We start from the raw sequence: 12,347 nt of genomic DNA, 5'->3' as shown, positions 1-12,347 counted from the left end.
TAACCCACTGAGCCACCCAGGTGCCCCGCCTCTGATAATTTTTTAGCAGAAATTCAGACACTAGATAAAAAGTGATCAATTTTGAGTTGTAAATGTCAAAGCAACTTGAAAATCAACTTGAGGAATAGCTTCCTTCTCTAATAGATATTGCTATTACCTAATATAGATTTTGTTGGTTTTTTTTTTTTAAAGATTTTATTTATTTATTTGACAGGTAGAGAGCACAAGTAGGCAGAGTGGCAGGCAGAGGCGGAGAGAGAAACAGGCTCTCTGTTGAGTGGGGCTCAATTCCAAGCCCAAAGATCTGGATCATGACCCAAGCTGAAGGCAGCTGCATAATCAACTGAGCCACCCAGGTGCCCCTAACACAGATTTTGTAACCACGATTGTTTCCCTTCTTCTCTCTTCATCAGCTCCCTTCCATTAACTGAGTGCATTCTATTACTAGACATAGTAATAATAGACTAGTCTATTACTAGTCTATTACTCTAATAGACTAGACTATTACTAGACATCCAAAAACCTGGATTTTCCCAGCCTTTGCTATTGGATCTAAGATGTCATTGATTCTAAGATGCACCATTACCTTATGTAACACTAAGAAAGAAAAAAAATGGTTCAAATTAAATTATGACATAATGCTTCCTAATTACTTAGAAATTTTAATGTGCAGTTTCTGAAAGAACATTTTAGACTTAGATTTTAAACATAAATTTTAATCATGGTTCACTATTAGGTATATATCAAAAGAGAAAGGTGAATGAAATAAACTGATTTAATTCCCAGAACTTTTTCAAGCTCCTTGTCCAAGTCTTTAAATTAATTTTCAACACAAAATTTCCATGTCTGTGTTTTGTTTTTATATCTGTGCTATTCTGCAGGTTGCATATGATCTTGTCCTCTGTGGCACAGTTAACACAGCATTTAAGATGGTGCTCCACTATTATCCTTGAGATTTTCTTTCAAGTTGCCAGCACCCATTCTGCGAGTGCTGATATAGGTACTGTTTTGCTTGGTGAGGTACAGGCAAAGCTTTTTGCATAAACACAAAAACAAAATGTAATAGAGTTTCATCTACCTGTGATTACCTTCCTTTCCTAGATGCCATAAAGCACTTGGTCATTGCATTGAAGAAAAATATATATATATAAACTTATTATTTCTTCAAAGACAGCTATTTGTTTCACAGAAAAAAAAATGGTTCAAATTAAATTATGACATAATGCTTCCTAATTACTTAGAAATTTTAATGTGCAGTTTCTGAAAGAACAGTTTAGAATGTTGGGGAATGTTGGGGAAGAAGAATTTCCTCTGGCCTTCAAGATCCTTCTAGCTGGACTAAGAATCAAACTGATATGAGACAGATTAACAGGAGAAAATAAAATGTAGTTTTATACATATAGGGAATCCACAAAGACATGAAATCGCACAGACAGTCAGGCAAGATGAGGCTGATATGACATCCTGAGCTAAGGAAAGGGGTAGGGGGTCTAGGGATAGACATCAAGGGGAGAAAGATCATTTGCTGGAAGATGAGAAGAAATGTCTGGAAAACAAAGGTTGCCGTGTTATACAAGTTTCTTAGGTAAAGAGGAATCTCTGTTAGCAGCTCTCTTCTTGGTTCAGGCTCTCCTTTCCAATGTAAATTTAAGCAATGAGGGGGAGGTCAAGAGTTTGTCCTAAATCTGCTGAGTTTTAATTGCTTTTAACTCAAAATAATGTTCATACTAATGTGGCCCATCTTGGGGTGGCCCGCCCCTGGGCTCTATAACTAAGATCAAATTTAAACCCTGATGCTGTTTCTATGCCACTTTAATTCCCAAAATCTTGATGTTTCAATACCAGATCATGGAATAATGCATGAAATATATTTCAACTGCCAGTTAAATTTAACACGTGGTAGTAACAGTGTAAATAGGTCAGTTGAAATGACAACAGGACCACAATGATCCAGCTGGTGTGCATTCGTGCAATAACTACATAACAATGACCACCTGGTTGCCAGTGATTGTAAGACACCACCAAACATTAGAAACATTTTGACTTCAGAAATTTTAAAATGGGAAGGGGGAAAGTGCACATTGGCATTGATGAAATATGCAGATTGCAAATGAATTCAAGGATGAGTTTAGAGGGGCGCCTGGGTGGCTCAGTCATTAAGCATCTGCCTTTGGCTCAGGTCATGCTCCCGGGGTCCTGGGATCGAGCCCCGCATCAGGCTCCCTGCTCTGTGGGAGGCCTGCTTCTCCCTCTCCCATTCCCCTGCTGGTGTTCCCTCTCTCGCTGTCTCTCTCTCTCTGTTAAATAAATAAATATAATCTTAAAAAAAAGAATGAGTTTAGATTATTTCAGCTCCAGTTTCCTCTTCCCTCTATGCAGGAACATAAACAGTTACAAAATGAGACTGAGGAGGAAATCCAGCGGTTCTACCCACATTGTGCATGAAACTATTCAATAGAGCTGTTGCTTGCTAAGAACTGCTACCTCTGTAAAGCGGAGGTTTTAAACCTATAAAGGTTTTAATCCAACTTCATCCCAAGTGTGGGTGAGGCAGCTGGATTTGAAAAGAAATGTCTCATTTCAGAACTCTTTTCTCCTGGTTCTGCTTCTTTATTACAAAAGTGCCTAGAGGGAATCTTTCTCTGAGGGAAAACCCCTGACATATTAGCTAATAAACATCTTAAATGACTCAAAATGACGCTTTTAGGATTATGTGCATTTTAACAGAGAATTCTGAAAGAATGAAGCCTTCAGCACCCAGAAGAATTAATCTCCCCAAAAGGATATGCACAGGGGGATATTTTTGTTGAGATTTCGTAGCACACCTCTTCCTTTTACCTCCTCTTGACGATGACTCAGCTTCCTAACAAACATTGAGTGTGTAAGCTACAGATGCCCTCAGTGAGTTGTCTCACCAGGGTCAGTCCCTTGGACTAGAGATTTACTGAAGTACTTCTTACTCTGAGACCCAAAATAACAAGCAGTCCCCTCTGGGATGTTTACTGGAAGGCCAAGAATACTAGTCATTCCAGATTCCCAGATTTCTCTGGCATGGGTTTCTTGTCTTTAAAATAATCTGGCCAGATCAAGTGATCTCTGACACCTCTTCCTGCTGTCCCATTTCTGACTCTGGGGCATGATGCAGTAGGGGAACTGGGAGAGAAGAAAAGGTTATTAAGTCCTGGTCCCAAATCGGCTACCACCTAGTTATATAACTTAGGGCAGGTCACTTCACTTTCAGTCTCAACTGCAAAAGGATCAAGTTGGAGAAAAGTTATCTGAAATTCTATTTAGGTCTACATTCTGTTTGTAACCTTCATTTGTAAGTGACCATACCATTTCTACTCTTTGAAAAACCTTGTTCAGAGGCACAGATCAAAAGTTACTCCACTTCAGAGAAAGAGAAGTCAGAAAAAGAGTAAATGAATAAATGGAAACCAGTTTTAGATTCTTTAGATGAGTATTAGAGTAAAGAAAGGGGAAACTTTAATAAAAGTCTAAAAGAGAGAGCAATTATGGACCTAAAGTAATATGAACATAATGTACAATTTTATTGTGAAAGCATTTTAATGACATCCTTGGAAGGAAAACAAATGATTATTCCACTGACAAAGGGAGGGTTAATAGTGTGTTTAATTAAAAAAAAAAAAAAAAAACACATGAAAAACTAACTCAAACCCCTGTGTGGCAGAGCAGTGATAAGTGGGAAGAAGTAGCAGGAACAGTAGCAGCTGTACAAAGTCTAAGGTGACTGCACTTACGGAACAGCTCATTTTGAGTGTGAGATCTCAGGGAAGACATAGAACTGATAATAAGCTCTTCAAACATAGCTCCAGTCACAAAGAAGGGGCGGCTCTACAATATACACCATGAGAAGCAAGGCTAAACTCTTCAGAACACCAAGAGCAATGACCAGCAACTGTGGCCAAACCAACCAACAGGTCTGAAAGATCATACCAAAATATCTACCAGGTACTCTGTCTGGAAAGAGATCCATATGTTTATATTAAATATATTTATATTTATAAAATAATAAATAAGTTTAAAATAAAATTCAGAAAATAATTTCAATTGACTGAAGCATGTGTTAGTGCCTGCTGATGGTTCTTTGTGATAAAATAAAATCAATATCAACACAGCAATTAATGCAAGATAGGACAGAGTTCTTCAATGTTAGTCAGTTATATATGAGGGTGTGATGTGTTCTCTGACCCCAAACAGGAGAAGAAGATTGGAACATAAAATTAACTTATGATAGTTGCAGCCCTACAAGCAGAGGCTACGTTTTGATTATCTGTTTTCTCTCTTCACCCATAAATTCACCCTTTGAGCAATAGCTTGCTCACATACAAGGCAATCTTCTTCTGATTAGTTTTCACCTTGCTCCCCCAAAGCCACATCAAAAAGGTACCAATTTAGATGATGAAACCAGACCTAATGGCCTAGCTGCATCATATAAAGGTTCTACACTGAATGAGCTATATGGTTTCGAAAAGCTAGAAAACCAACTCCTGGGTTTAGGTTTTCCATTAAGAGTTGTTTTTTTTTTCTTTTTTTCCTTTTAAAAATCAGACTCAAAATGAAGACTCTTCATGATGTTATTCCTGTTCTGCTATGTGCCTGAAATGGTGACTGGATTTGTAGCCCATTAGATAGCACCTGGGCTAAAACTTCAAAGCAATCAGAAAATGGCCCCAAACTTTGAGTAACAATTCATTTAAAAATATATTTTGAGCTCATCTTATACTCTGGGCACTGGCACAAGGGATATAGAGGAACACGAAATGTAGTAGTCAGGTGTTTTTGTTTTTGTTTTTGTTCTTCTGTATAACCAATAGCTTCAAAAATCTCAACAGCTTGCTACAATGAACATTTACTTAATACTCCAGTGTTTATAAATTGGCTGCCGGCTCCACACACGGCTCACGTCTACTCTACGTTGTAAGACTCAGTCTGAAAAAGCAATGCTTTTTTGGGCCATGCTGTTCTCATGGAGGGTAGCAGCTCAAAAGAGCAAGTAGAGGGGCGCCTGGGTGGCTCAGTGGGTTTAGCTGCCGCCTTCGGCTCAGGCCATGATCCCAGGGTCCTGGGATCGAGTTTTGCATCAGGCTCTCTGCTCCGTGGGAAGCCTGCTTCTCCCCCCCCCCCACCCCCCTGCACCTCTGCCTGCCTCTCTGCCTACTTGTGATCTCTGTCAAATAAATAGATATAATCTTGAAAAAAAAAGAAAAAGAGCTAGTAGAAACTTGCAGTGCTTGCCAGTTATCAATTCATTGCCTCTCAACTCCAACTTCACCATTTAGTACCTGCTTTGCAATAGTAGACTGGACTTCTTTAATCATCTGTCCTTTACAGTGATCACGTTCTGTACAGTAAGCCTTGTCAGTGGAGGGACATTTCAAGAGAGGCTTCTTTTCCCAGTTCTAGTGTGCTGAGTTTTTCTTCTTCTTGCTTCTGTTGCATGGTGTATATGTGTGTAGGAATGTATAGTGGTGCCTGTCCAGCTATGTGCTGAAAAGTACACCATCACTGAGTGATCTCACAGGCTGGCACAGGGCTAGTGACCTACATGCCATAACCCTCCAGAGGTGGACATTGGTGTACTCTAGACCTAACGCTAGCATCAGCATTCCCTAGGTCTCTTTATACCTACCCATGAGCCTTGGCTCACTTGTGCCTCAGGGGCTGTTTCCTATAGCCTTCCCAGCACAGATACCACGCATCACAGGCTGTATACCATCTTGCTCCAGATTCCTTAACTTCCTCTGCACTCTTGTCCATCAGCCTCAGATCACCTACACCCCAAAGGGTTATTTTCCTGATACCTGGTGATTGTGGACCAGCTCTGGCCAGGGCAAGCCAGCAAAATTCTCCACTGAACACTGTGCTACACCCATAACCTCTCCAATGAGGTTTCACTGGGGAGGTAGCTCCCTTCAAAGCTTGTTCTTCCTTGAGTACTCTCTCTCTCATCCCTCGGGTCTTTAGTGTTCCCTTTGTGTCAATATCTATCATAGTTTAATACAGTCATTCATTATACTAAACTATTCAAAATACTCTGTGGTTTGTATCCTGATTAGATCCAGACTGATATACTGTGCTTTTTAATGCCTCCATTCAGGACTCCTACACTGTCATTTCTGCCCATATTTCATTGCCCAAATCAAATCATACAGTCAAACTCAAGTTAATGAAGCAGAGATATATCCTCCACTTAATCCATTGGCAGCTACCACAAAGACACGTGGCTAATGCATGGATGTATAATTCTATTATAGGGAGTTACTAAAGAACTGGAAATAATAATTCAACCTGCCATCTGGAACCTGCCTCATGGAGCATACTGGGGTAGTAAGATATTAAGAAACTTCTGGAAAAGTAAGAGTTATGAAAGGAAAATATACAGCCTTTTGGGAGAATATAATCTATAGCATCATAGATCTCTTAAGCAGAATCATGATCTCTTAGCTGGGCAAGGAGTTGGAAGAAAAGATTTATAAGCAAAGGGAATAGCCTAAAGACCTGAAGTCAAGAGGACAATTCAGCAATGTTGAAAGAAATTGTATGTCACTGAACAGTGATAGAGAAAAATTTAGATTTTCTGCAATAATTGCAATTCACTGATAGATGGTGATAAGAAATTACAAAAATGTCTCTAAGAAACACTGTTTTTAAAATGTAATTCGATTTTGATGAATCACCAAATTCTGCTCCTGAAACCAATATTACACTATATGTTAACTAACCAGAATTTAAATAAAAACTTTTTTTAAAAAAGTAATAAGATTTTAAAATTCCAGTATTAAATTATTTTTGATGACAGTTCAATCATATATTCAAACAAGATATTAAGTTATAACTAACCCCACAATTCACACCTTTTTATATCAGTTGGGTTACTTGAAACTATGAGTGATAGAAAACTGAATCCAAAATGGCTCAATATCAAACTGAATTTATTGGCTTATATGAATGCACAGTATAAAATATCAAACTGAATTTATTGGCTTATATGACTGCACAGTCTAGAGTTAGGTCAAGTGGCCCTATGATATCAGTAAGAACTGAATATCCTTTGGTTAGTTCATTCTACTCTATCTTAACACTTGCCATGATTGTGTTCATGGAAAGATTACTAATAGCTTCTGCTTCCATTTTCATCCAAATTACATACAAGCTTAATTTTATATCACGTAAAAACTGTGAGAGGGGAGTGTCATTTATAAATGCTGTATTTAAAAATAATGAAAAATAAAAAAGAAATTGTTGTATTTATTTCCTAAACTCAAAGAATAGTAAAAGAAAGTTTTCTGGGATTTAATTGTTTTAACTAGCCATTAACATTAGCTGATATGAATAAATTAATTTCCCAATATATTATATGTTGGGGTATAACTTGGCTTGTCTATAGGAGAAACAGATTATTTTCCAGAAGTTTGTTTAGATAGAAATGATATGCTCTATGACAATAATGTCCAAACCAGATTTAATAAAGATGACTGGGCAGAGACCAAAGTCTATTTGGCTGAGTGATTCACTGACATCCTGACCATATTGCAACATTTCATCATGTGTGTTGTGTCAGTCAATGAACCTAGGTCTGAAAGAAATATCAGTCATAGATTGTGAGATATTACTGTACTATTAGAGTAAAAGTATACATTTTGTGAAACATAAATTTGAAGTACAGAGCACGTAGTAGGAAGAAAACCAAGAATAGGCTATGGTAGGTGGCTAACTTTAGCAGCTACCTTAATCAATATAATGAAAAACCAAAAGGAAATGTCAACAACTCTACTGAGATTTCCTATCATTTAATTAATTGTGATTATATTTTTCTTTACCTTATTGAGATTGATTATAAAGCTACATTCAAGTTCTCATCTGATAATTCCAACATCTCAATTATCACAGGGTTGGCATCTACTGATTGCCTTTTCATTTAAGAATGAGTCACATTCAACACCCAAAAATCAAATAACCAGGTTAAGAAATGGGCAGAAGACAAGAATAGACACTTTTCCAAAAGACATTCAGAGGAGGGGCACCTGGGTGGCACAGTAGGTTAAGCCTCTGCCTTCAGCCCTGGTCATGATCTCAGGGTCTTGGGATCGAGCCCTGCATCAGGCTCTCTGCAGCTTCCCCCTCTCTTTCTCTCTGCCTGCCTCTCTTCCTACTTGTGATCTCTCTTTCTCTGTGTCAAATAAATAAATAAAATCTTTAAAAAAACAAAAAAAGACATCCAGAGGGTTAACAGACACATGAAAAGATGAGCAACATCACTCATTATCAGGGAAATAAAAGCCAAAACCACAATGAGATATCACCTTGCACCTGTCAGGATGGCTAAAATTAACAATGCAAGAAACAACAGGCATTGCCAAGGATACAGAGAAAGGGGAACCCTTTTACACTTCTGGTAGGAATTCAAACTGGTGCAGCCGCCCCGGAAAACAATATGAAGGTTCCTCAAAATGTTAAAAATAGAACTACTCTACGATCTAACAGTTGCACTACTAGGCATTTACCCAAAGAATACAAAAATACAGATTCAAGGGATGCGTGTGTCCCAATGTTTATAGCAACATTATCATCAATAGCCAAACTATGGAGAGAATCCAAATGTCCATCAAGATAATACAGTATATACATACACACACACATACACATACAAATGGAATATTACTCAGCCATCAAAAAGAATGAAATCTTGCTATCTGCAATGACATGGAAGGAGCTAGAGTGTATTATGCTAAGTGAAGTAAGTCAGAGAAAGGCAAATACCACATGATCTCATTCATGTGGAATTTAAAAAAGAAAACAGCCAAACATATGGAAAGGGGGGAAAGAAAAAAAAGGAGAGAGGGGAAACAAACCATAAGGGACTTAACAAGAACAAACAGAGTTGATGGAGGGAGGTGTATGGGGAATGGGCTAGATGGGTGATGGGGATTAAGAAGGGCACTTGTTATGATGAGCACTGGGTGTTGTACGTAAGTAATGAATCACGGAACTCTACTCCAGAAACCATTATTGCACTGTATGTTAACTACCCCAAATTTAATAATTTTAGGTAGTTAACATAATAAAAAAAGAATAATGAAAAAAAGAATGAGTCATATTTTCCTAGCATTCTGTATATTGAGGGATTTTTGGATAATAATTGAAAGTTATGTTCTAGAGGCTCTGAATTTTGTTAAATTCCTTCAAATAGCATAGATGATTTTATTTTTTAGAACATTTAATTGAAAATTCTGTTCTGCCTGTGGTAAACTCTTATCTCGGTTCAGTTTCATTAACCTCAGCTGTAAGGTTCTTCAAGTCTTCACCATGTGTGTGATGTATGGAGTCAGATTGTGAGTAGGGTAGAATTCTAAATGTAGAATTTGAAGTTCACCTGCCCTGGCCATCTCCTTTCTGGGCCTCCCTGAACTTTTCAGCAGCCCTGTTCTCCTTGAGTTCTGTCCTTGGGCTGCCCAGACCTGAAAAAAAGCAGGTAAAGATAGCACCATGCTGTGATCACAGCCTGCCACAGTGCCAAAGTTGCAAGAACCGGTAAGTTACATTGGAACAGTTATTTCTTCCAAATTTGAACTTCCCTGCAAAATATGCCTATTTTGGTTTATTCTCTAGAGTGTCTATGTAGTTGTTTTTTATAATTTGACCAAATTTATATTTGTTATCCAATATATCCGAATTTATATTTGTTAGGAGTTTATGCCAGCATACAGGAAGTGAAACTCCAGCACGAGATATTCAAGTATGAATTTTAAAAGTCATCACATGCCTCAAAGAGTTCAGAGCCTAAAAGGGGAAGCCTCCATATAAACAAGTAATTTATAACACAAGATTATAAAATTCAACACTGGACATATAAGTGAGGTATAGGGTTGATCAAAAAAATAAATAAATAAAATAAAATTTAAGAACGTTTTGGAGGGAGGACATGCAATCTGAATGGGAGTCAAGAAGACCCATGGTGAACAGCAAAGTTGTGTGTGAGTCAGAGTAAAGCAGGTAGGAATGGGAGAGGCTGTAGGGATTCAAATCCTGACCTGACATTTGTATATTTCCCACATTTCAAGTTATAATCGTATCTATTACTTCAGTTGATTTTTAATGAACCCAGTAAAGTCAAACTATTGTGCCAATGCACAAAAATATTTTCCATTTTTTTTAATGAATCCAAGCTTAGATTATTTCTACTCCATGTAGAACAACAGTTTAAAATTGACTTTATCTGAGAAAAAGAATGTATATATTAGCCCCAAGTGGGAATTGGGAAGAATAATATTCTATCCATTAAAATTGTTCCTAAACATAAATTAAATTTGACATTGGCTCCCAAGATAATATGAGCAGCATCATATCATACTAGTTTCTAACAGAGAAATGTTATGTTTTAAAATCCTGCCAAGACTCCTCAGAGAAAAATATTTCTGTTACTTTGTATTTTTTTTCTCACTCTGGAAGAAAGTTTTAAATAATAACATTGTCTTACAGTCTTGTTTATACACACACACACACACACACACACACACAAATACATTGCCCTCTTTCTGCAAAACTGAACCCACACTTTAAGGTTCAATTCAAGACCTACTCCTCTGGCCATTACAGCTTCTTCTTGGAAGTCTCACTTCTCACACCCAGCAGTGATTTCCAAACCTGGATGTGAGCTATGATTACCTGGAAGGCTCCTTAAAAATAAAATATACAACAATCTCTGGGGCTGGGTTTGCATTTTGAAGTTCTCCAGATGATTTTAATGTGTCTCACCACCCATCAAATGGAAACCATTAATTAGTAAGCATCACAAAATTAATACTTAACTGTTGTCTCAATGATTTATGTAGTATGTTGACCTATGTTCTATGTCAGGACATCTCAACTTTTTTTTTTTTTTTAAGATTTTATTTATTTATTTGACAAACAGAGATCACAAGTAGGCAGAGAGAAAGAGGGGGAAGCAGGCTCCCTGCTGCGCAGAGAGCCCGATATGGGGCTTGATCCCAGGACCCTGGGATCATGACCTGAGCCAAAGTCAGAGGCTTTAACCCACTGAACCACCCAGGCAATCCCCGGACATCTCAACTTTTAAAGTGCACATAAATCACCTAACATCTTGTTAAAATGAGGATTCTGACTCAACAGATCTGGGGTGGGGCCTCAGAGTCTGTATTTCTTTTCTTCTCTCTCTTTTTTTTTTTTTTAATATTTTATTTATTTATTTGACAGAGGGAGACACAGTAAGAGAGGGAACACAAGCAGGGGGTCTGGGAGAGGGAGAAGCAGGCTTCCCACCAAGCAGGGAGCCCGATGCAGGGCTCGATGTGGGCCTCAATCCCAGGACCCTGGGATCATGACCTGGGCCATCCAGGCACCCCAGAGTCTACATTTCTAACAAGTTCCAGCTGATGCTGATGCTGATGCTGCTGGTCCTTGCACCATATCTCGCACAACTAGCTTGTAAGTGTTGAGCACTCTGGTATCAGGGTCTCTGCTTTCAGATTTCTTTCAATTCAAGGCTGTTATTTTAAATTATGTAGATTTTACCATGAGTTCATTCAACCCTTGTAGTTAGTTCTTATTCTGATGGATCTTCGGTTAGTAATGTCATGAAGCCATCTACTTCTTTTTTTTTTTTTTTAAGATTTTGTTTATTTATTTGACAGACAGAGATCACAAGTAGGCAGAGAGGCAGGCAGAGAGAGAGGAGGAAGCAGGCTCCCTGCTGAGCAGAGAGCCCGATGCGGGGCTTGATCCCAGGACCCTGAGATCATGACCTGAGCCAAAGGCAGAGGCTTAACCCACTGAGCCACCCAGGCGCCCCGAAGTGATCTACTTCTTGACTAAATAGTTCTGGAAATCTTGACTCACTCCCATGTTCTCCAGTTGTCTAAATGATACAATCAGAAGCCAATATCCAAGAATCTTTCTTTCAAAGTCTCAGTAATTTGAATTACCTGTCATAGTCCTTTTTCACAACCTGAGATGGTCCTTTTTATTGAAGACAAAAACACAACCTGTAGCTTACAGAAGCCTTCAGGCAAGAATTAGAGTAAAACAAAAACTATCTGCAAAGCAAGAAACCTGTGCTGAAAACAAAAGTTTACTAAAGGTTTTCATGTGTAAAAGGTCTGATGAGAGTTCATAATAATAATGCAACTGACAAGAAAATTAGATTGTTTCTGGGCCATAAAAAACAAAGATAATAAAGTCATTTGAAAAAATGTACACAAAATGTCTTTCTTTTAGCACAATGATTACGCCTGTTTTCAACAAAGTTGATGAATGTTACATTTGATGAATAGAAATGAATGCAAAAAATTAACATAATTATTCAA

Source organism: Mustela nivalis (genome assembly GCF_964662115.1).
Source record: "Mustela nivalis genome assembly, chromosome: X".
Classification (NCBI taxonomy): Eukaryota; Metazoa; Chordata; class Mammalia; order Carnivora; family Mustelidae; genus Mustela; species Mustela nivalis.
This window is presented reverse-complemented; position numbering follows the sequence as displayed.